Below are 21,894 nucleotides of genomic sequence, written 5' to 3'. Positions count from 1 at the left end.
AGTAGCGTGTGTATGTGTGTGTGTGTGTGAGTAGCGTGTGTATGTGCGTGTAAGTAGCGTGTGTATGTGTGTGTGTGAGTAGCGTGTGTATGTGTGTGTGTGAGTAGCGTGTGTATGTGTGTGTGTGAGTAGCGTGTGTATGTAGCGTGAGTAGCGTGTGTGTGTAAGTAGCGTGGGTGTGTCTGAAGAGCGTGTGCTTGTGAGTAGTGTGTGTATATAGCGTGTATGTAAAACGTGTATGTGTGTATAACATATGTGTGCAAAAATGCATTCATCCGAGGTAAATTTATGTATGACAGAGCACTTTTATAGGCAACAAGTTAATTATTTTTCCTATTAGTTTGTACGCTATGGTTTATGACAGGTGTATGTGGTTTTTTTTGTTCATGGATTGTTGTGTATGGTATTTGTATGTTTGGTGTGTGTTATATACTATGGCTATTGCAGAATTAAATTTTTACAATTTTTTTTTAATTTTTGGTTTCAACTGTTTATTAAAAGTAGGTAATTTCTTTTTTTTTGGACTAAATTCAGAACTATTTTTTGTTTAGAAAATATTTCAACCGGTTCGAAAAATTTATGATTAGTTTTGCTTTCAATTTTTCTTACCTTCGATGCGTTTTTAATTTTTTCCCCTTCACCTATTCAAAATTCCTTTCTCTTCGACTTCTTCTGAATTTTAGGGATGTTTTTCAACATAACCTTTTGTATGCTTTCATCCTTGCTATTAGAGACGTTTTAAGGTTTTGGAGGTTAGTTTGAGATATTTTTTTGATAGCAGCTTTCGACTTTTATCTGATGTTCATTTTTAAGGATTTTCTGTTTTCCTGAGGACTTGTTGAACTGAAATTGAAGTAATATTTTTTACTTTCTTTTTTAAATGGTTTCAGTCAGTTTGTTTTTGAGATTTTTTTTTGTTTTTGATCTTTCATTCGATTTTTTCGAGCGATTTACAACTTTATTATATATTATTTTTCCTTTGGACATATCATAATTTCATGAATTTTGTGATATTTTTTGACTATTTTCTGTTTGGGCTCCAGTTTTGTTTTGCTAGAAGTCATTTTATAACACAATAATCAACAAAACAAAAAGTATGCTGGGTAGGGTGGGACAAAAAATAAATGTTAGCTCCCATGCACTTTTCATGTTCTTTATGGGTCCCATAATAATTGTGTAACTTTTCAGATCGATCGGTGAAACGCCCGATTTTTAAAGTTTCCATACGATTTTATATGGGAAAATCCACATTTTCAATACTTATTTTCTAGAAATGTCAAGTTGGCTCTTAAAAAAATATCAATACATGATATTTGTAGGAAATTTTTCTGGGAAGACCGTAAGGCGCTACGATGCTTGTAGAAACAGTTATTCACCCCAAACTGATTGAATGTCTGACGGACGGCTCACCATTGAAATTTTCCAGCAACACTGTTACAGCATGCTGCTATTGCAAACTTGCTTAAGTATGAGAAATAATTTCGCGTGGAATTAATTTTCGAAGTGTGATTTTTGCTCATAGTATCTTCGGGGAAGCCTCCAAGATAAATTTAGGCGATATCATTTCTCATCACATGGTTGAATTTGCAACAGCAGCATGCTGCAGCAGTATTGCTCGTAAAATTCAATGGTAAGCCGTTCGTCAGATATTCAATCAGTCCGGGGTAAATATCTTCTTTCACAAGCAAGGTAGCGCCTTGCGGTCTTCAGAAGAGTTTTTCCCAGGAAAATTTCCTATAAATATCATGTATTGATATATTTTTAGGAGCCAACAAGACATCTCTATAGAAAACAGTTTTGAAAAAGTGATTTTTCCCATATAAAATCGTATGGAAGCTTTAAAAATCGAGCGCAAATCGGGCGTTCCACCGATCGATCTGAAAAGTTACACAGTTGTTATAGGACTTAGAAGGAACACGAAAAGTGCATGGGAGCGAAAAAATAACACCATCGCTTTTTCCCCATATAACCGTGTCCCAGCCTAATGCTGGGCTTTATAAAACGCTTCGGCCATAATTTTCAAGACCCATATACAATCAAACTATCATATATTACATACGTCCGACCAATTCTGGAATACTGTAGCATTGTATGGAATCCCTATATTGTAATACATGAAGAACGCATTGAATCTGTCCAAAAACAATTTCTTTTGTACGCGCTTCGTTATCTAAATTGGACAGCATTTCCCTTACCATCATATGAAGCACGCTGCATGCTTATAGACATAACAGCACTTAAAGAATGCCGCGAGCTTTCAATGGTTTATTTTATCAATGACATTATTTCTCAACGCTGCAATCTTCTAAATTATTATTGCAATTAAATTTTTATGCACCCACTCGTCAATTCAGAAATCGTAAAATATTTTCGGGAAACTCCCACAGAACTAACTAGGTACTCAAAAAATGGCCCAATAAATTGTATGATGCGTCACTATAATCAAAGGCGCCTTTGGAGTCCATTGTGTTGTTTTTCTGGTCTGGCCTGGTTGTTTGAAACTAAATCGGAAATCATTTTTGTTATTCTTTGCTGACATTTTTTGTGTTAAATCACTAAATAAACCACAGAAACAAAAGTTTTTTGTTAAAAATGTCCACGTGGACAATGAGGGGGAGGGGGTGGCTTAATTAATGTCCACGGTTGTCTACGAGGTGGGACGGGGATGGGGGGGAGGTCTAAAATGATGATTTTTCTGTCCACGTGGAACGTGGACGGCCCCTTATCCCTTTATCCCCTTATACCTTATCCGTATCACTTTAAAAAATCGATATAATTTCGCACAAAAATGCATTTTACCAAATTATTAAGTTAAATTTAATTTTCTACAAAAGCTGGGTCTTTAATGTATGCCTGAAACAATAATATATTTCCGATAATTACTGGCCTTTCGGTAGTTTCGTACCATATTAACACACACAACCTTGCAATATGGCTGACAAAAAATTTATCGCATCCAATATTTTTGTAAAAAAAATATTCAACTCACAATCTCACTGAAATGAATGGCCTGCAACGACAACGGTTTTGAAACAAAAGTTTTAGTAGTTATGATTAACTGTCGCACAGCTATTAAAGCTTTACTGTTAAGTTCAGTACGGACGAGTGATTTAAAAAAAAGGCAAATGCAAAATTATGCAAAAAACATTATTTCATCAAAATGTAGAATATAATGTATAAGTTTCAAATGTATTTTGGATAAAAACATTATAAAATTGAAGTGTCCAAAGAAGCCTTGCATATAAAAAAAGCCCCGCACAACGGTACATGTTTTATTGACATACTGTCTTCACAATATATTTAATACAAAAAGACTCAAAAAATGATAACAAGTTTTAGTGCGGAACTGTGCCGATAGTGGTTTTCAGTCTCACACTTTTGAGAAAAGTTGTCTTAAGCGAAGCTGTACATAATGTTGTCTCAAAAAAAACTATGCCGAAAACAATCGTCTGCTTATTTCTCTGTTGTTGAAGATACATTCATCATATATTTGTATATCATAGAAACACGGAACTTTAGAAAAGACACAACAACATAGCTTCTGCACAGACAAAACATCTTCTTTTAGAGACAAACAAACGGTTTCTAATTGAAGATGTTTTGTTCATGTGAATATGTTAGTCCGTTAGCGTTTCACATAAACACCAAGATAACGCGATAAAAATTTCAACAGCTACATCAGGTTACCATTTTAGAATTTTTCAGGAAACTGATCATAAAGTTTTTAGTTTAATTTTGAAACTGATATCCGCCTCATGAGTAACAAATGCTGAGCAGCTAAAGTTTTCAACAGGTTTGTACGGTACCGCAGTCGTCCGCTCTCTGATTACTGATAATTCATGCTCGTAAATCATGGGTGGAGGAATCCGCTTATTTATTATATAATGGTTGAGTTTGAGAATTTCTATTGCTGAAGTTTTCTGTTTTCGTAGATCGTTTTACATTTTTGACATTCCAAGGCAACGAGTCATTTTCTGTTGGATGGACCAATCGCATACGATCTTTTTCTTACCGTGATGGTTATAATCATTAGATTAGGTAAGGTAAGGTAAAGAATTAGGCAGTAGCGTGCATTTATCGCGCGAAAGTTGTTATAGTAGATTTAGAATAACCATAAAAAATACACAAAAAAAACGCTAAGTTTACATATCTGATTTATATAAATTTTTTAACAAACTGTAAAGCGGATATCATGTGATATCCAACCCGGTGGCATCACTGACGTTTACGTACAAAACAAGTGGAGCCAGCATTAGCTGGATCACTGGATCAATTTTACATGCAATTTGACAGCTGATTCATCGAAACAAGAACAAAAGCATTGTTCATACGTGCACACAGTGTCGGTGTTCAGTGGCAGTGTACTTACGTGATGTTTTCGCATGATATATTTATTGCACATAACGTGAGTGCTTTACTTGATGAAACAAAAAAAAAAAAAAGGCGTTGCATTGTTATAGAATGTACACAACGTTTGTTCTTGCCGTTTGCGAATGGCGGTGTTTCTTGCAGTTAGCTGGCAAACATGCGATGACTTAAGGAATACGATCTCAATGTATGTGTAAAAGAGAAAGCGTATCAATGCTAGTTTTAAACATTTACAAAGCCAAGCCAAGCTATTTTTTAATATTTAAAATGATTCAAGCGCATAACTCTGTACAACATATATTATGCTTCGCTCGTCACGCTTACTCTGCTGTGTGAACAAACCTTCAAAAACATAAATGAGACTAGCGCCACTGTCTTTCACGGCAGCTTCAGGAAGCAAGGCCGATGCCACCGCACAGTGGGGAATCGCTGGCCATCAGCCAAAAAATTTTTTTTTCGTTAGCTGTATCATATTGTTTTTCCTTTATTGCTTTAACATTCAAGTGTCTTAATCCAAAATTTGAGCGCAATATCATGAAATCTGAATGTTTTATGACTTTTCAAAGCTTAGCGAACTGACGTTTTTTGTCTTTTTTTACGAAAAAAGTACATTACTTTGAAACGCTCTGTAGCTTCAATGATAGCTTGGATTTTTTTGACGTCAATGGAAAAGTTGTTGTAAATATTGTGCAAAACAAACCCTTTTCATTAGATATTGTAAAATTTGGTTATAGTAGGCCTGACACTAAGAAAAATTAAAAAAAAAACGTGATTTTTTGTAGAAAAGTAGCATAAAAGTTTAGTTGCCGCAGTTTGCCACGGTTGTGACTACATTCAAAATTTAGGTAAAAACGTAAGCTTTCAAATGCATACTGTCCGCTGTAGCGCAAAACTGCGCAAATTGTCACTTTAGTGAAAAAAGCGATAGCAGATTTTTTTAGTTTTTGTGTTTTGAAGTTGAAATTTCATCCAGGATTAATTTCAATCATAACCATGATACTCCATTAATGAAAATTTATGATATCGTACTCAATCCGTAAGGATAAAATATAAATTTGGGCAAAAATCACAAAATTTATCAATGAAAGTTATAAAATAAGTGCTAAACAAGAAAACAGTAAACAAATCTATGAAATTTTAATTATGTCAAACTTTATCACTTTCTGCACATTTAAAACAATATTAAAAACATTCAGCCCTGTTCAATTTATGAACATCAAATTCGCTAAACTGATTGAAGTGTCAAATGCTAGCAGCAAATCCATACCATCAAACTCCGGCTAACAATAGCTCGTTTGAAGATTGCTTTTGCTTCGCACTTGTTTGCATACAAAAGTAGAGCACATATTTTGCGTTATGAGAAAAAAACAAAGAACAATCGTCGCCCTCCGCATTTTTTCGTATTCATTTAGAACGTTGTGTCATTCCAGTGTCTTGGTTTTCGAATTCATAAATTTGATGAATTTTATTATGGAGCCTTTCAACTTCAGCGGCACCACCTATTTCAATGTCTAGTAAGTTGTCAATTCATGGTGTTATACATGTATTTGAATGTCCTCTTTCAACCATAGAAACCGGATTAGGAAGATAACATATATATGAAACAATGAAACGTCGAAAATCACTAGAAGAAATGAAAATTGCAGCGAAAGACATTTTTTCTGCTGATAAGTTTAATGAACTACAAATTTTCTGGAAACAATTCAACACAAGATTTAAGCGATCACAGCGGAAGATGATGATGTTGATGATGATGATGACTTTTTCAATTTGTAAATAGTTTGTATTACTTATGTTGTTTTAGTTTATTTAAAAAATATATATATTTTGGCAAAATTTGTTATGTTCGAAGGGTCGTCCATAAATTACGTATTTTTTTAATGGGGAGGACGCCTGGTGGCACTACTTGTGGTCAAAGATCATACAATTTTATAAAAAAGGAAAAAAGTTCCAAAAAATATTAAAAATTGGGTTTCGTACTTTATAAACGGCCCCAAACAAAAAATGGATACCAAATTCGTATTCAGCGCCCCAAAATTATGTAAATACCAAGTTTTTGTCGCATTTATCGAGACTTCTTTTGCTTGGCCAGCCTTTGTATGGAGTCACCCCACTGTGCACCGGGTTGGTGATATCGCGTTTCTTGATGTCAATATCTAAACATCTAGTTGAATGAGAAACTTGGTGTATCATGTATGGTATCAAGATTGACGATATCACATGATATCCGCTGTAGTGTGAACGAATTATATGATAAGTTATGTACTGCCCATACTTGAAGAGGGGGAATGGTTTTGTTGCTAAAAACGCTTTGAACGTCCACAACAGCTTTTTTAATGTATTCTGCAGCTGAGTTCCATCCGGCAAGTATTTCAAACGCAAAAGTCGTTTTCTCCAACTATAAGTACAAAGAAAGTGCTAATGTGCATACTTTGAGAATAATTTCGTGCTCAGCTTGTGATTAAAATGACTTCAAACTATTTGAAGCAGTATGGAATAACAAGTAAGGATGAGCACGACGATAAGATCTTTTATGACCATTTCAACTGTAATTTGAATAACTATGACAATAACAATTACATTAATAATTCATAATGGACTTCAAGTTCACTTTTTGTTATCTCTCATCAAATCCTAAAAAAAATCTGAATGGTCACATTTATATTATCTTATAATCAAATAGCTGAGTAGCATGTCTAAGAATGTAAATATTCATAACAAAAGGAAACAGTCACTAGTTCTGATCATAGAATCATCAACATAAGCTTGGCGGTCCGAAAAAAAATCTTGTCGCAGCAAAAAAGTTGTCGTAAAAAAAGCAAAATTCGATGCAAGAACCTTCCGATCGCCCACCTGACGCCCGTAACCCCCAGGCCACAACACACTGGTTGGTGTACATGCGGGTAGAAAATATCTTGAATATTAGCAAAGATGAAAAAGAACAAGATACAAAAGTGTCCGATCTTCTCATATACTTTGCGAACGTCAAGTAATGAGGCGCCCTCGAACGACTCCCAGAAGCATTAGTGGTGAATGTGTGCTGTCTGTGGAATACGAGCCTGACAATAACAACAACTCTTAAGCCTGTATTACACTCTTTGACCAATCGTCAAATATTTGGCACTTTTTGACAGATAAAAATTTGGTCAAAGATAATTGTTTGTCACTATCCAATTTTAACATGGGTCAAACACGGGCAAACAACAACCATGATGTCAAATAAATTTGACCATTATGTTAGAAGGTCAAATATTTGACCATTAGACAAAGAGTGTACTACAGGCTTTAGATATTAGCCAACTTCTCAATTATTATGGTTATTATCATAAATCGTGTCTCTACACATGTATTTTTACCCGCATGTACTGCCTCTACACATGTATTTTTTTTTGCAAACGGCTTCTATAAAAACGATGTTTACTATCACGAGAAACTGTTTTCTCATTTTTAATAAAAATGGCATATTACACCATTTTTTAATCATGGATAGTGTAGGTATCAATGTCCTAAACTTTTGCATCACTGGGATCGACAGAATGCTCGCAGTCGAGAATTATAAAAACTAGAGCACTGAGATGATTAAAATTAAGTTAACTCCATCCCGGCGAAAAGGAATCAGTTTTTACCTCCTAAAACAAACTTCAAACTCTCATTAGGGGTACTCATCAACTATACGCACAATTGAAACAAACTGTATTGCATATTAAAGATCATTCATAAAAAACAACGAAAAATACTGGCATAAAGAGGAGAGCGCATACATTTACTCTCATTCCTCTCTGAGCGTGCTTGTATCAAAAATTCAAACTTTTTAGTTGTCACTCGTTATTATTTTAGTTGTCTCCCGTTATTATACAAATTCGCGCACAAAATGGGTACTTTACGGTTTCTGGGCATAGGATGGCTGGTAGCTAGACCTGTGCGCCGACCATATTATCGGCGGCGGCGGCGTAGAAAACATTTTACCTCGGCGGCGATCGGCGCGCCGGCGGGACGCCGTTGAATTTTATCGACGGCGGCGGCGACGGCGTGTATCGGCGTGACACTAATTACCACTTATAAAATATTGCGCATAATGTGTGCTTTTGTACTCTCATGTTCGGATTTTTTTTTATTTGAACGTTCATAAATAAAAATGTATGCTTCAGGGTTGTAAGAATAGGAATAGGAATAAAAATGAAAAGATATCAAGTAAACAAACAATTGAATAACTAGAAAATATCAAACCAAGCAGAGAAAGTAAAAACAAGTGTAAATCCCAAAAAAATCATCAACGAGCCCACAATGAAAAAAATACATGGAATACTGTTCCCAGAAACGTTCAGTTTAGGAAAAAAGATAGATAATTTTTTGATATGCTCATTTTAATAACCGTAGACCTACTTTGAGAAATTTCTATATATCTTACGTTAGAGAGTCGTTTTCAACTTTCATATATTTTGTTAGGTTACCCATGGAAAAATTAAAAAAAAAAAGGGAAATTCTTTTCAATCGAATAGAGTTCTTCGATACACACCACAGATTCTTTATTTTCTATTGCGACTTTTGGAATAAAACTTACCAGAGGTGAAGCATAAAGTCCTCCCTTCTCACGTAATTGTGATTGTGACGCGGTGTTGATAGGAGGAACGAGGTTTCGTTAAGACTCCTCCCTCTTGACAAAATAAGTCTTTCTTAAAATAAAACTGTTCTGAGGAATATTAATCCTTTCCAGGGAATTGTAATTGGCGATAGTGGCACGGGAAACGAGGTTTCGATAAGGCTTCTTCATCTTGACATAATAGGTCCCTCTTAGAATTAACCTGGCCAAAGAGGAACGTTAGGTGTAGTCTCACTCCAAGGAATTGTAATATAGCAATATTGGTAGGAAAGTAAGAGGCTCGGTATAGTAGAGCATTAAGCTTGAAACGGAAGGGTAAACTCTCACACACAAGTACGGATATGTATGAAAAGCGTATCGTTTACTTCAATAGTGATACTGCCGAAAATAGGGGAACTGCTCCATTATTCATCTCAGCCCGTATATTCATCTCATTCAACATGTAAACACAATTGAAAACAGGAAAAAACACATATTTTCTTCTTGAACCAATCTGCTAATCCATGGAATGGATTCTTCTTAGTTCACTTTAGATTCCTCATAAAGTATAATCCTCAAAAACTCACTTAAAAGCACTGAATTTGATATTATAGTCGGGCATCTGCACTTGAAAACTCATTTAATTCAATCACCTAGGGTAATCGCTCCATTTTTCATCTCAACAGCTTGGTGCACCTATATTCATCTTATTTCTCTCATTTGTCCAATTTACCGTCAAATTTCTACAAATTTTTTAAATGAAAATCTATTTGCTTCTCGATTTTCTCAAGTGGCTGAAAGTTTAACGTTGAAAATATGGTTAAATTTGACGATAAACTGATCAAAAAGGCGTGATGAGATGAATATAGGTATAGGTACTGAGATGAATATAGGAGCAGTTACCCTACCTCAGAAAACAAAATCCGCGCATTGTTCTATACGGCTACAACGGGACTCGTTCAGCAGCCAACCAATGTTTTTTTCATCACTAGCGGACCACTTTTTATTTTAATCACTAAACAAAATCACTCACTACACTAAAAATACTTTAATCTTTGAAATGTTCACCTCAAATTTCCTAAAACAAGCTTGAATTAGCAGAAATATATGAGATCAATTTCTACAATTCGTAAGTTTCAACTGTATGTATTCTCATCTGTTTTCACTGCGTTGAAGAAAATCAAGAGTTGCCAAATCAGTTTCTGTTAATACGAAAAAATCATACTGAAAATGTTGAATTATTCCGACATAATGGACATAAATCTACAGCACTGTTGTGGTTACCTAGGTTACCTATTTTAATCTCGCTTATTTTCCGTCGGTCTAGTTCCGCCACTGTTATGGCCAATCACCGACGCCCAGGAAGACGACTCCACACTCAGGACCCTAACTTACGACCCGTTTATTAACGAACCGGCTCCAACGGCTTTACTTCCTCATGCGATGGAAGGCGTGATCCCAGAGATTTTTCGCTTCAGAAAATCTCCCGTTGTCGGCTAGGATTGAATCTAGACCAGCTGGGTTGGTTGTGAGTGGATCACGCCACCTCACAACCATCGACACCTATGTCGGCGGTGGGATTCGAACCCAGGCGTCGAGCGTGGTTGGCGGAGACGTTACTAACCACACTAGGCCCCCGCTCAGGGTTACCTATTTTGCACGTAAACAACTGCAGCGGATATCTAGGTAACTACTACGACGGGCTGCGGCTACGTTCATTCATTGTAATGTGATTCATTCATGATTAACAGTGTGTTGAATATGGGGGCATCGTGATATGAATAATTGAGCAGTGATTCAAGTTTTGAAATGGATATGGAAGCGTTGTGAAAAATGGTTTGTTTTACAAAATTCAGGATAAATCCAGCTAATTTCACTAAATATACAATGCTAAACGATTCCATAAGAGTACGTAAGCATATTTAGCTTATTTGTTCAATGATTTCGTGAAAATTTGGTGTTTAATCCGTGCATTCTTCGTGAATATCGGCTTAATGAGATGAATAATGGAGCAGTTCCCCTATGAAGTGCGGAGTACAGAAAACACCTGGGCAATGTCACAATGGATCAAATGTCACTGTTCGCAGTGATGAGTTCACACAGCAAAAAAATTACGAGAAATCAGCAAAAAATAGTCGTGTTTGAAAATGTTCTTCTTGATAATTCTGATTGGTATGACATTCATTGTGAAATTTGACAAAAAGTTTATTATCGATTTTGACAAAAAAACTAACTACAAAAAATGATGATCATTTGCAATATGATCAAATATTCAATATGCGCAAAATTTTCAGTGAATTCCCGCATATTGATCTCCAAAAAACTAAGTATTCTAAAGAAAACTAATCTGCAAAGTACCAAATACTTAATGAAAAACCATATACCATATATTTGCTTTTATATTTAATACGAAATATAGGCAAACAAAACGTCAGGCCGCGAGTAATCTATAGAATTAGTGGGAGTACTTACAAAAATCGCAGGATATTAACTGATGCGCTGAAAAAATATAAAAAACTTAATATTCAAAAATTTTGGAATTCTATTAATTGGTAATATTTGGAATTTACTAGTTTATGATGTTTAAAAAAAATCAGGCTCTTCACCTAGTTGGAAGGCAAACTCTGGAAATTTGAATTATGCTCTAGAAATATCTGTATGAAAAAACACCTTCAAAAACATAAGTAATAAAAATATTACAATCTGAAAAAGTGAACTGAAGAAATCGGAATGCGATGAAGAAACACAAATTAACCAAGTGAAACGAACAGCGATCCAGCAATGAAATTGCCACGACAGAATGTGTCAATCTTGTTGAAATTTTTGTGCAATCCTCACAAAATTAAACTTTTAAAGTGTAATGTAAAACATGATTAATTTTTCTCAGATGTTCATTCGAGTTTTTGTAACAGAAAATTGATTTATGCAGTATGTAGTGATCATAGCCATGCATACAAAAGGTGATGGTGGTTTAGGAGTTCAAAAAATAGAATATAGATTTCTGTGCACGCTTGCTTATATCAACACCAGCGGCATTATAACTTGCTTATAGCGACACTAGCGGCATAATTGCCCACTAAGCAAAATTTTAAAATAATTGTTATTTTTTGGGTCGATGAGATCATCGTCGAGTGGCACATCTGTTTGTCTGACAGGAAAATATACAAATTGTTATTTGCAGACGTAAAATGTTCTTAAACTGGACTAAATCGATAAAATTGTCACTAGGTTCACTGAAATTAGAAAGTTTCGTAAACGTGTACACCACTCAAAGAAACATAAGTAACATTTTAACTCATTGGATAATATTTTCAATGATTCGTGCATTGACTTTATTCACAATATTAAATTATTTTTACAATTACAAGCTTATAACTACATGTTCCTTTGCAACTAATGCAGCAGGGCTACGATGCCTGCAGCAGAGTGTAGTATTTGACATTATCTACAAACTTCTACCTCCATAGTTTCAAAGGCTAGACTAACGGTGAAACGCGAATCTGACGCGATGTGAGAAGGTAATAATGTAAGTCCCAGAGTCCATCGGTTCTCAAGCGTTTCGGTAGTGTGGAAGAGGTTTCAAAAGACAAGAGTAAAGAAATACCTATTCGCCACGCATAAATCCATTTTAAAACGGTCGTTCGTTTCAAAAGAAGGGAATAGTGACGGCGGCCTTAGCACTATAAACCGCAACACGGAGCGAAAAGAAAAACACTTCTTCCGTTCATTTGTTCGTAGGCTGTGTGGCACGGAATTGGCCAGAGTCCGGCCTGGTCTGTCGTGCTATTCAGAGCTGTCGGATCGATGGAGTTAACCTCGCGCGTAGTTGAATCCTCAACAACCGGTCCGGTCCACGCGTGAATCCGCGCTAACAGTCAGCAGTAACGACCAGACCAGTTCTCCTGCGCGCGCGTCTACGTTCTTCTTCTTTTGCGCTCCGCGCCTCGGCAGCACTGCACGCGCTCGAGGCAGCTTTCCAAGCCCACGGAACGCCTAACATGCTCGACATCAAGATGAGAGGTAAACAACTTTTTTGCTTCTCTGTTTCATAGCCTCTTTCTTAATTCTTTCCCTTCCACCCGTTGTCCTGTTAGTGCAGACTTTTTTTCTGATGGCAATAACACAGCCTCCACATCGTCCTATGGACAACGATTTTACGTTTCTTGTAATTGACTTGTAAAATAAGCTTCAAGTTCGTAACAAACAAAAAGTGTACTAATATTTTTTCGGAAAATAACGATGAATGATAAAAATAATTTTAGATGCGTAAATGAGAATTTTTTGGGTGAAAGTTTCCAGGAACTCTGGGTCAACGGCACCTAATGAAAGGAGTTTTATGCATTGATGTAACTCGTTTGCTATCTGTTATTCTACGTCGAGAAACTACCTATATAATTTCGTTTTTAAAAGCAACATGGTGATTATTTTTTGTTTCTGTTGTTATTTTCACAGTATCCAGAATAATTTTTTTCACGTACATATTGTTTGCTATCATGTACATTAACAGAATTCTTGTAATTTTTTTTTTTTATCTTGTCAGGTAAAAAACCGACTGTGTCTGTTTTCGAACTTGATCCGATTGTTCATAAATTTCGCAGACAGTCAATTTGACTGCCGACATGGTTTCAAAAACTTTTGAAACTGCTTGAAATCAGACCCAGTCGTTTCACCTGTAAGAAGTGAAATGACTGAGAAAACTGTCGTTAAAATCAAAATCTGATCGCAAAGAGCTACGTTTTTTACTACAAATATTACCCATTGAAATGATTATTTTTTGCCCTGGTCGTTTGATTATGTTCAGTTTTTTTAAGGAGACGAATGCGTTTTTGGTAATCAATTTTTTTATCAAAATACTGTTCATCCTGGAATCAATTGGGTTGTTTAGCTATTCACGGATTTCTGATTTTTATATATCAACTAAAAAAGTGTAATTTTCTGAGCAAAACGTGATTTTTCATAGTTTTATATCATTGTCCTTCGATTTTTAAATGAAGAATAAAAATCGCTCGAAATCGCTACAATGTTAGTTGGTACATGGGTGAACTGTCATTGTGGCGATTTCGAGTAAATTTCGAGTAGTTTTAATTCGTGATTTAATAATTGAAGGACAACAATAGAAAATATTTGAAAATCATTTTTTGCTTAGGAAATGCAGCTCTTTTAGATGATATAAAAACTGATATACTGCCGTAATCTCGCAGACGTAATTACGTAAGCGCCATTTTTTTAAAATATGGGGTTCTTATGCCAATTTGTTCGTTATTCGAAGACCCATCTTTTGGTATCTTTTTTTTAGTTGTTACTTGTTCGTACGTTGGACGTTGCGTCCAAGAAAACAAAATGACGTATGCACCATTTCAATACAAAAGGGACAAATATCCCGTTTGATTTTGGGCTGTATTGCAAAACTGATCAAACAGATGTACGTCATAATGTTATATCACGGCAGTATAGCTATACAACCCAATTAAGATATCATGCTGCTGCTGTTAAGTAAAGACTGTCGTAGTCGCTGTCCAGAACTAATATGACTAATTTACACTGATGCAGGCTTTTATATAGGCCAAATAGTACATTCCCGATTTGCTTTATAATTCTGTCGACCGTACTTGGGAAAGTAAGCATTAACCCTCTTGTGCCCGATGCCGCCTTCAATAAATACTGCTTCAATAAATACTTAAAAAATGTTTATAATGATTCATAGTGATTTGTCCGTAGCCCGTCTAGAAATTAACTTGGGCACTAGAGGGTTAAGCCACCAATCAGAGGTCGAATTTTGCGTTTGACAACGCTTGACCATTTTCAATAGTACAATATTTCGAAAAATCAAAATCAATTTTAGGCATTTGGTTTCCAATCGACTGCTGCAAGAACGAAGAAAAACCATTGAAAACAACCGAGTTATCAGCATTCAAAATTGGACATATTTTCCACTATTTCCGTTTTTAGATTTTCATTTTACATCCTTATGATGCCGAACTTCCTGAGAGACAAAAATTAACTTTCTTAATAATGTAATCCCTATGTTGGCAAGCGTTTCCTCCTACCAACGAAAATATGTAGATATATAGCACCTTACACAAATAACTCCATTGCGAATTTACCGTGTAAAAGCTCTGCTAGTTGGATCGATCGAATTATTTCCTTTCAGCCGTACCTACCGTTTGCGCCCTTACCAATCATCCGAAGCTGCATGAGCCCGCGATCGTCGTTTTTTTTTTTCATACGAACTGCTTCAAGAAAACATCAAATATAAGCTACCGCGTTACGCGTTTTGTTTTGCTTAAAGAAGAAGAAGAAGAAGAAATAGTGGTGGCCATTGTTGAGTCCAGGGAACACCATAGAAGAATGAAGTAAAAAAATGAAAAGGCAATGCAAACACAGAGAAAAATAAAATGTTAGTATTGACCTTACACCCATGGTTATCGCAACAATCACAGAATTTTGTAGTTATTACCATAATAATTGTCACCTTGAAATAGTTCATGGTTGAAAATACCATGACAGTTAAAGAGCAGTAACCATTTACATTGTCAAAAAAACCCAATCGCAGTGGTCATAGCGACCATGTTTTATCTGGTGATCAAAACTATCGATATTTGCAATAGAACTAGTTTACCGGTTAAATTTACCTAATCATGTAGTCATGCGAACAAACGTGTAATATTTTTCGAGCTGCAATATATTCTGACACCGTAATCTGAAACTGTCAAAACGTTGTCTGCAAAAATTTTGCATCATCTCGTAGTTGCTCGAAATCGAGAACAATTTTCTCCTTATCGGTCATTTCTTAGTGTCTGTCATTAGACAAAATATAATCCCTGCTGTGGGCATAAGATTAGGTTTACCAGGCCCACAGCGAAAGCGCCGATGTTTGTGAGTGAAAAAAAAAATGAAAAAACAGAAGTGAAATCTTTTGCTTTCGGGCAAGGCTGGTAACGAAACCTACTGATAAGGAACCGTGCCGGGATTTAACGAAATTGTTCGAACAAGGCCCGAGTAGTGCAGGAGAATGACGGCTGCCAGCGTTCAACCATCAGAGCTGGTAACCACCGCTCAGCCACTAGTTGGGCTATCCGGCTTGGATGTGCACTATAAAATTAGTCGTTTTTGTTTTTTTTTTAATTCTAGCGAATCTATAGAATATAAGCTTCTTACACCCAGTTATGAATTTGCTGTATCAAAACCAAAACACCAATCCTACGAATGGTATTACCAAAAAGGAATCTTAAAACAAAACTGAATGCTGAAACATTTGCATGTTTTGCCGGCAGTCGTAGCCCTGGTTCGGGATCAAGAATGGAACGATCTACAGGGATGTGAGAAGCAGTTGCAGTGTGCTTCGATTAATCAGGCGTAGAGAAACTATATACGGCTAGCGGTAGTTTTAATTCAAAAAGGTGCTAGCATACCTCAAGGAGATGATTTTGTTGCTTCCGAGAGGGCATCCCACTTGACCAGCACCGGTGAGATTACCGCAAAAATGCTCTTCGTGCTTCCTCACAACGATCATATAATGAATCGCATACTAAGACTGCAATCCGCCTTCCTGGAACATGCTCAGTCTTACTGTAATCAAATAATGAAGCAAATTCGGTGAGACGAATATTCGGTTGAACACATTGTTGATCGTATAATAACTAAATAAGCAAATGGTTATGTTTGATGTTTAAATTGTTATTTTCGCTTATTGACTGTTCATGTAAGAAAATAATTTAAAATTGTTCGAAATAATTAATTTTGCGCTTATTGAATGGAGTACCCTGATCCGTGGCGCACCTAATTTTGTGCTTTTCGACTTGTCAACAAAAAAATAAATGTTCTTGAGATTATGGTTCGTGAGCATAATTGCAAATTTTGTGTAGGATTACATTTTAAGTGCTTTTGCAAAGTATGCAGTGCATGCAATTTTATGCAATGCGTAGAAAGAACGAGAACTGAAAATGTGAATTTGGCTCAAAAAAAATATACCTCATCCAGACCGGACATGAACCATGAGTGGAGTTTGCGGTTCGTGTTCCGTCTGAATGTGGTAAATTCCTATATGAACCTGAGTCATATCCTCAGTTCTCGTTTACCCCCGTTCATAAAACTTTATGCACTGCACTTCTATATTATTTCTAATGTAACATACTATTCGGTGAGCCGAATATTCGGCAAAATCCATTTTTTGCTGATATTCGGTGCATCTCTAGTAGACACCAACTGCCTCGAAGTCAAAACCATAGCTGGTTTCGTGAGCTTCAAAATTTGTCGCCTATTTTCCAAACTCAAAGGAGATTCAATAGCTTCAAAAACCACGTCGTCAAATATCGCAACCGAACCAGTTCCAAGAAGCTGCTCTTCGAGCACTACGTCTGGCTGACTGTGCAGTACAGTGCCTCCGGTGGGTTGTTTTGCGACGCAGTCAAGAACGGGCTGGCGTCACTACAAACCCAACATCCTGGTATTTACTTCCACGAGGCGGTCGAATATGTAGGCAAGCCAAGGAGGCGTTTTTCAATGTTCCGCACTGACCCCGAGCGAGACTCAAACCGGTGGCGCTGGGCAGGTAAGTTAGCAGATGGTTGAGTACTGAAATTATTTCTTCAATAATTTGTTGATTCACACCTGCAGGCTTCTTCCACAAATTCTAACGTGATGCTGTACAGTCACTTTTTCGGTAACGAGTCACGAAAACAGGTGAACCTGTCACCAAGCAACAAGTTATCTACCTGGTACACGAGATAGAGAAAACCCACAAACATTCGGCATCTATCATCACCCTACTAGGACAGGCTATGGCTCAGTATAAAGTTTACAAATGTCTACGCTTTTACAAGACGCAGGCAATCAATATGGCTGACGGATATCTGACAAGTGGAGATCACTCGAAAGCGCTTACGCTCTACTCGCTCATGCTGTCTGACGGGTGAACGAAAGGTACACGATATTCGCCAAAGTTCTGTTGAAAACATTGCGGTCTGCATATCTTTCCGCATCCCGATGCCCGATTTTGTGGCATGCAGCATTGAGGCGTTATCGCCGCAAATTGAAATGGAAAAAACTGATCGCATTCTGGTAATGGAAAACCTCTGCGAAGCATTCCACAACGTGTCTCGGTGTCGAGTAGTCAAACCGCATTGTCCTCTTTCAATAATCCCATAAAACATGACATAGATCGGTTGCACGACCTTATAGAATGCAAAATAAGTTTCGATAAACGACAGTTGAGGAACGACGAAAAACTGCATCTCCAACTGTACGTTCGTTCCGTCGTAGAAGTTTCTTTGAAGTTGGAAACTTTTCCGTTTTGTTAACAGATCTGAAGTCAAGTTCGAGTCGAGTGCCAGCAACTCAGTATGGTGAATATGTGTTAGAGGAAAGCGAAGCTGGACAGGTACAGCCGAAGCCAATAGAAGAATTCATACTAGAGCCCAATAAATGCTACCGTATACTATTTAGTGGAGAACGCTATCAGTTTATTGAGAATGTTAACGTACATATTTTCCGCTTGGAAGTGCAAATGGGATCGGCCCGAACCAAGGCCATTCTTTCGCTGCGCGAAAAACTGAACATTCAGCGAGTATTCGAACACTTCAATCCGCATCGTGACTGTTAGGAGAAAATATCGGTCATCAGTTCGTGCTATATCATTCCAACGTAAGTGGGATTATTAAACTACTATGCATGTACCAAACGGAAGAATAAGCCAATTTTTTTCTCCAGGCTTCATCTTGGATCACAGACCAAACTAAACAACCAACCAATGTTGACAAATAAGTTTTACAAAATTACGACAAAAATTATGAACAACCACGATCTCTGTCTGCAGAACGTTGGAATCAGTTTCAGTATGCCTCAAGCTTTACGGAGTAATGGTATGTTTAAAATTGTTAAATTTAACTGCATAGACAAGTTTGCATGAAATCCCTCAATACAATCCGTTTATTTTTATCAACCATTTCTATGTCATAATCTTATTTCATATCAAAATATTTATGATTATCTTTTCGGAGTTATATATTTCTCAATCTTTTCTGTTAAATTTAAAATCTCTCTTATTTATATCGATACTTTAAAAAAAATTGCTGTAATCCTATTCAGGTTTATTTATTTTGAATTGCACTGAAATAGTTTTTTTTTTATTATATATATTGTCCATTAACCGAAAGATTCCAAAAGCATCATACAGTAAACCACGCAGACATCTTCCACCGAGCATGTATTCGATAATCTTATAAGTGTCCTGGAGACATACGGCCTACCGACTCGTTCTCGCGAATCGTACAGAACGTTCGGATATCATTCACGGTATTCACGGTTGTGAAAATGAATCAGGTATTTTTTCACAGGTATATGTTCACAGTTTCAGATACTGAGAGCAAAAGAACATCGGAAACTCTAATGAAGTGTAGTGGTATAAACATACTTTTAGTACACCTAAAGGTAATGTGTAAGAGTGACAAGTAGTAATTGCCACTCATTGAATTTCTACTTTTAGGAAACCGGGTGTTGGGAATCCAAACGTGTTTGGCGTGGCTCGTAATAAACCATCCCAGACTAAGCTGACAGCATTTTGCGTTTTGTTGAGGTAGAAATAACTGAAGGCACATCTGCTGATATGGTACCGAAATCCGACACCAATGCTTGAATCGCTTCCAACCTTGACATCTCTAATTCGAACTACAGATTAGTTATAAAGTTAGTTATAGTTATAATAAAACTAAGCATAAAAACTAGGGACATTGTACATTTCAACTAAAAGTGCTGCCACACGATGCACAGTGGCATAGTTTCCTCTGGCAGACGTGATAGATTTCTATGTCATAGTTTTTATGGAATATAAGAAACAATTCTTTCATATAGTATGAACTATAACGTAAAAAGCATAAACAATTAGCGAGAGCGCTAAACAGTAGACTGCCAAATAATCTATAACATAGAGCGGTCAGGACGAAATAGTGCCTAGTCACCAGGTTATAGTTTTTTGATAGTCTACATTTTGGACTTTACGAACTAATCTCATTTTTGTCATATGACTTACATTTTTTAAAGTTTAGTAAAGCGGACAATGTATGTAGTTTTTCGAAAATGCGAAAATGAACGAGAATAGAAGGTGTGAACCCGCAATCTCCGTTGTCTCCGGCAAGGTGTTTTGGCCAATTAAACTACTGGGAAAGATATAACTCATTCTGAGCCAAAGTCGAATCACCCTCTACTATTGTGTTCCCGTATCCCAGCATGCCACGATGAACTGCAGTAAAATTTTCTAAGACTAAAAGTCACACCTTCTATTCTCGTTCATTTTCACATTCTCGAAAAACTACATACATTGCCCGCTTTACTACATTTTAGAGCTTTCACTTTTTTAAGGTCATGGTTGTCCAAAATTCCAAAAAAAATAACAGAAATATATCACGTCTGTCATAGGAAACTATAAGGGAACTATATAAACATAACAAAAACAATTCAGTTTAATTCTAAGTTCAGAATACAATATTTTATATATTATACACTTCGATCAGCGTTATTCAAATCAGTGTGATGACAAGAACTTAACATGTCCTCAACGAGGAGGAAAAACAAAATAAATTGTTGAGTTATCTCCAAAATGGTAGAAACAGTCATTTCTACCATTCTGGGGGTCAGCTTGACTCGATTGGATCGGTGGTTTTCAACCGACTGCTTGATTTGGTTCAAACAACAAATACATGGTTGAAGCAACAAATTCTCATGTTGGTATCTGAAAATGACTATTCTCTTGTCGTACGAACAATTAGGTAGATGGTTCATTATAACTAAACATGGTCATTATGACAGTTTTAAAGTATAAAAAAAAACATTGTCATCTTAATCATACATGGTCGATTTCACCATTCGATTTTTGGTCTTGGTATTGTTGTAATAACCACAGAATTGTTATCTATACCATATAAAATAGTCGGTTGAAAACCACCGATCAAATCTGCTCATGCTGACCCCTAAAATAGTAAAAATTACCATGTTTTTTTTCTGTGTGAAGGTATTAAGAGAAGATCGTCAGCGCAATCATTGTGCAGTCATTGCCACTGTCATCATCGTCATCGTGCAAAGCGAGCCAAGCATTCACGCATCGTATCTTGCCATCATTCGCAGCGCAGTCGATATTCCGAGGACTAAGTATAATCTGCTTGGCGTCGAGCCACACGGAGGTCTTGCGGTGGGTCCTGATCGTTCAAAAAAAGAAACCAGTAGCGAGTAGTCCACTAATACCATCATCGCCATAATCAGTTCGCGTAAAAACACGAAAAAATCGATCGATTATTGGCCTTTGCTGCCTGGATCTTTGGAAGGTGTTGCAATCCGCAGACAGAAAAAAACTTAACCGGCATTTTTTTATTATCTCATTTGTTGCTTCATTTGTTACGGTGTACTTATATTTTATCTCACTTGCACTCACAGACTATGGCAGCCGGCCGTTACCACATAATTATGACTCGCTTGATGTCATTCGGATAGTAACAGTAAATTTAAAGGTGTTCAACAGGCCAACGGGTTGAACACCGTGTACATAATTTATAATGGTAAAATGGAAAATGTTTGGTTTGTACGATGCAGAACCATGGAAAGAATTCAATTGGTCAGGAATCATTTCTGGGTTGTTGATCTTATGTGTAACATAGAGTATTCGTAATGAGGGTTACTATTTTTATCAGATAAAGGTGAAACTCCGTGCTCGAATTTTGGCCCAAACATTGCAAGATGATTTCCTCGAAAATCAATAAAATTACGTGTGTAAAATTTTGATCGATTGATTGCACCCCGTTGATGCATGCATAGGGCACCAGCTCGAGCGATTTATTAGAAGCAAACTGAATTTTGTACTCTCAAAATCGTCAAGTGAAAAAAAATGTTAAAACCCATTATGGACCGGACCTAGACCCTATTTTTCTCCAACGTATTTTCCATGATGCGGGCTTGTATTG

The 21,894-nt window shown here is 36.5% G+C and overlaps 1 protein-coding gene and 1 long non-coding RNA gene across 4 annotated transcripts in view; one reads left to right on the top strand and one right to left on the bottom strand.

Annotated features, from left to right (window-relative positions):
- The first annotated feature begins 2,695 nt into the window (after positions 1-2,695).
- On the top strand, positions 2,696-20,442 carry LOC129721551 (uncharacterized). Of its 3 annotated transcripts, none has more exons than XR_008727428.1 (7): positions 2,696-15,992; positions 16,079-17,498; positions 17,564-18,589; positions 18,656-18,807; positions 19,102-19,240; positions 19,296-19,375; positions 19,431-20,442. It is a non-coding gene; the product is annotated as an uncharacterized LOC129721551 (long non-coding RNA). The 3 variants fall into 3 exon arrangements; XR_008727429.1 differs by having other exon boundaries at positions 2,696-16,543; positions 17,143-17,498; XR_008727427.1 differs by having other exon boundaries at positions 2,696-17,498.
- LOC129721545 (protein sprouty) overlaps positions 8,890-21,894 on the bottom strand; it is a 69,967-nt gene continuing 56,962 nt past the window's right edge. Inside the window, exons 2-4 of the transcript XR_008727426.1 lie at positions 16,360-16,516; positions 11,420-11,446; positions 8,890-9,170 (exon numbers count right to left, since the gene is read on the bottom strand). The gene's annotated coding sequence lies outside the window, so the exon portion shown is untranslated. The remainder of the gene's footprint in view (positions 9,171-11,419; positions 11,447-16,359; positions 16,517-21,894) is intronic.

This window comes from Wyeomyia smithii, chromosome 2 (genome assembly GCF_029784165.1).
Source record: "Wyeomyia smithii strain HCP4-BCI-WySm-NY-G18 chromosome 2, ASM2978416v1, whole genome shotgun sequence".
Taxonomy (NCBI): domain Eukaryota; kingdom Metazoa; phylum Arthropoda; class Insecta; order Diptera; family Culicidae; genus Wyeomyia; species Wyeomyia smithii.
The sequence above is the reverse complement of the archived record's forward strand: the minus strand, read 5'-3'. Positions and strand labels throughout refer to the sequence as shown.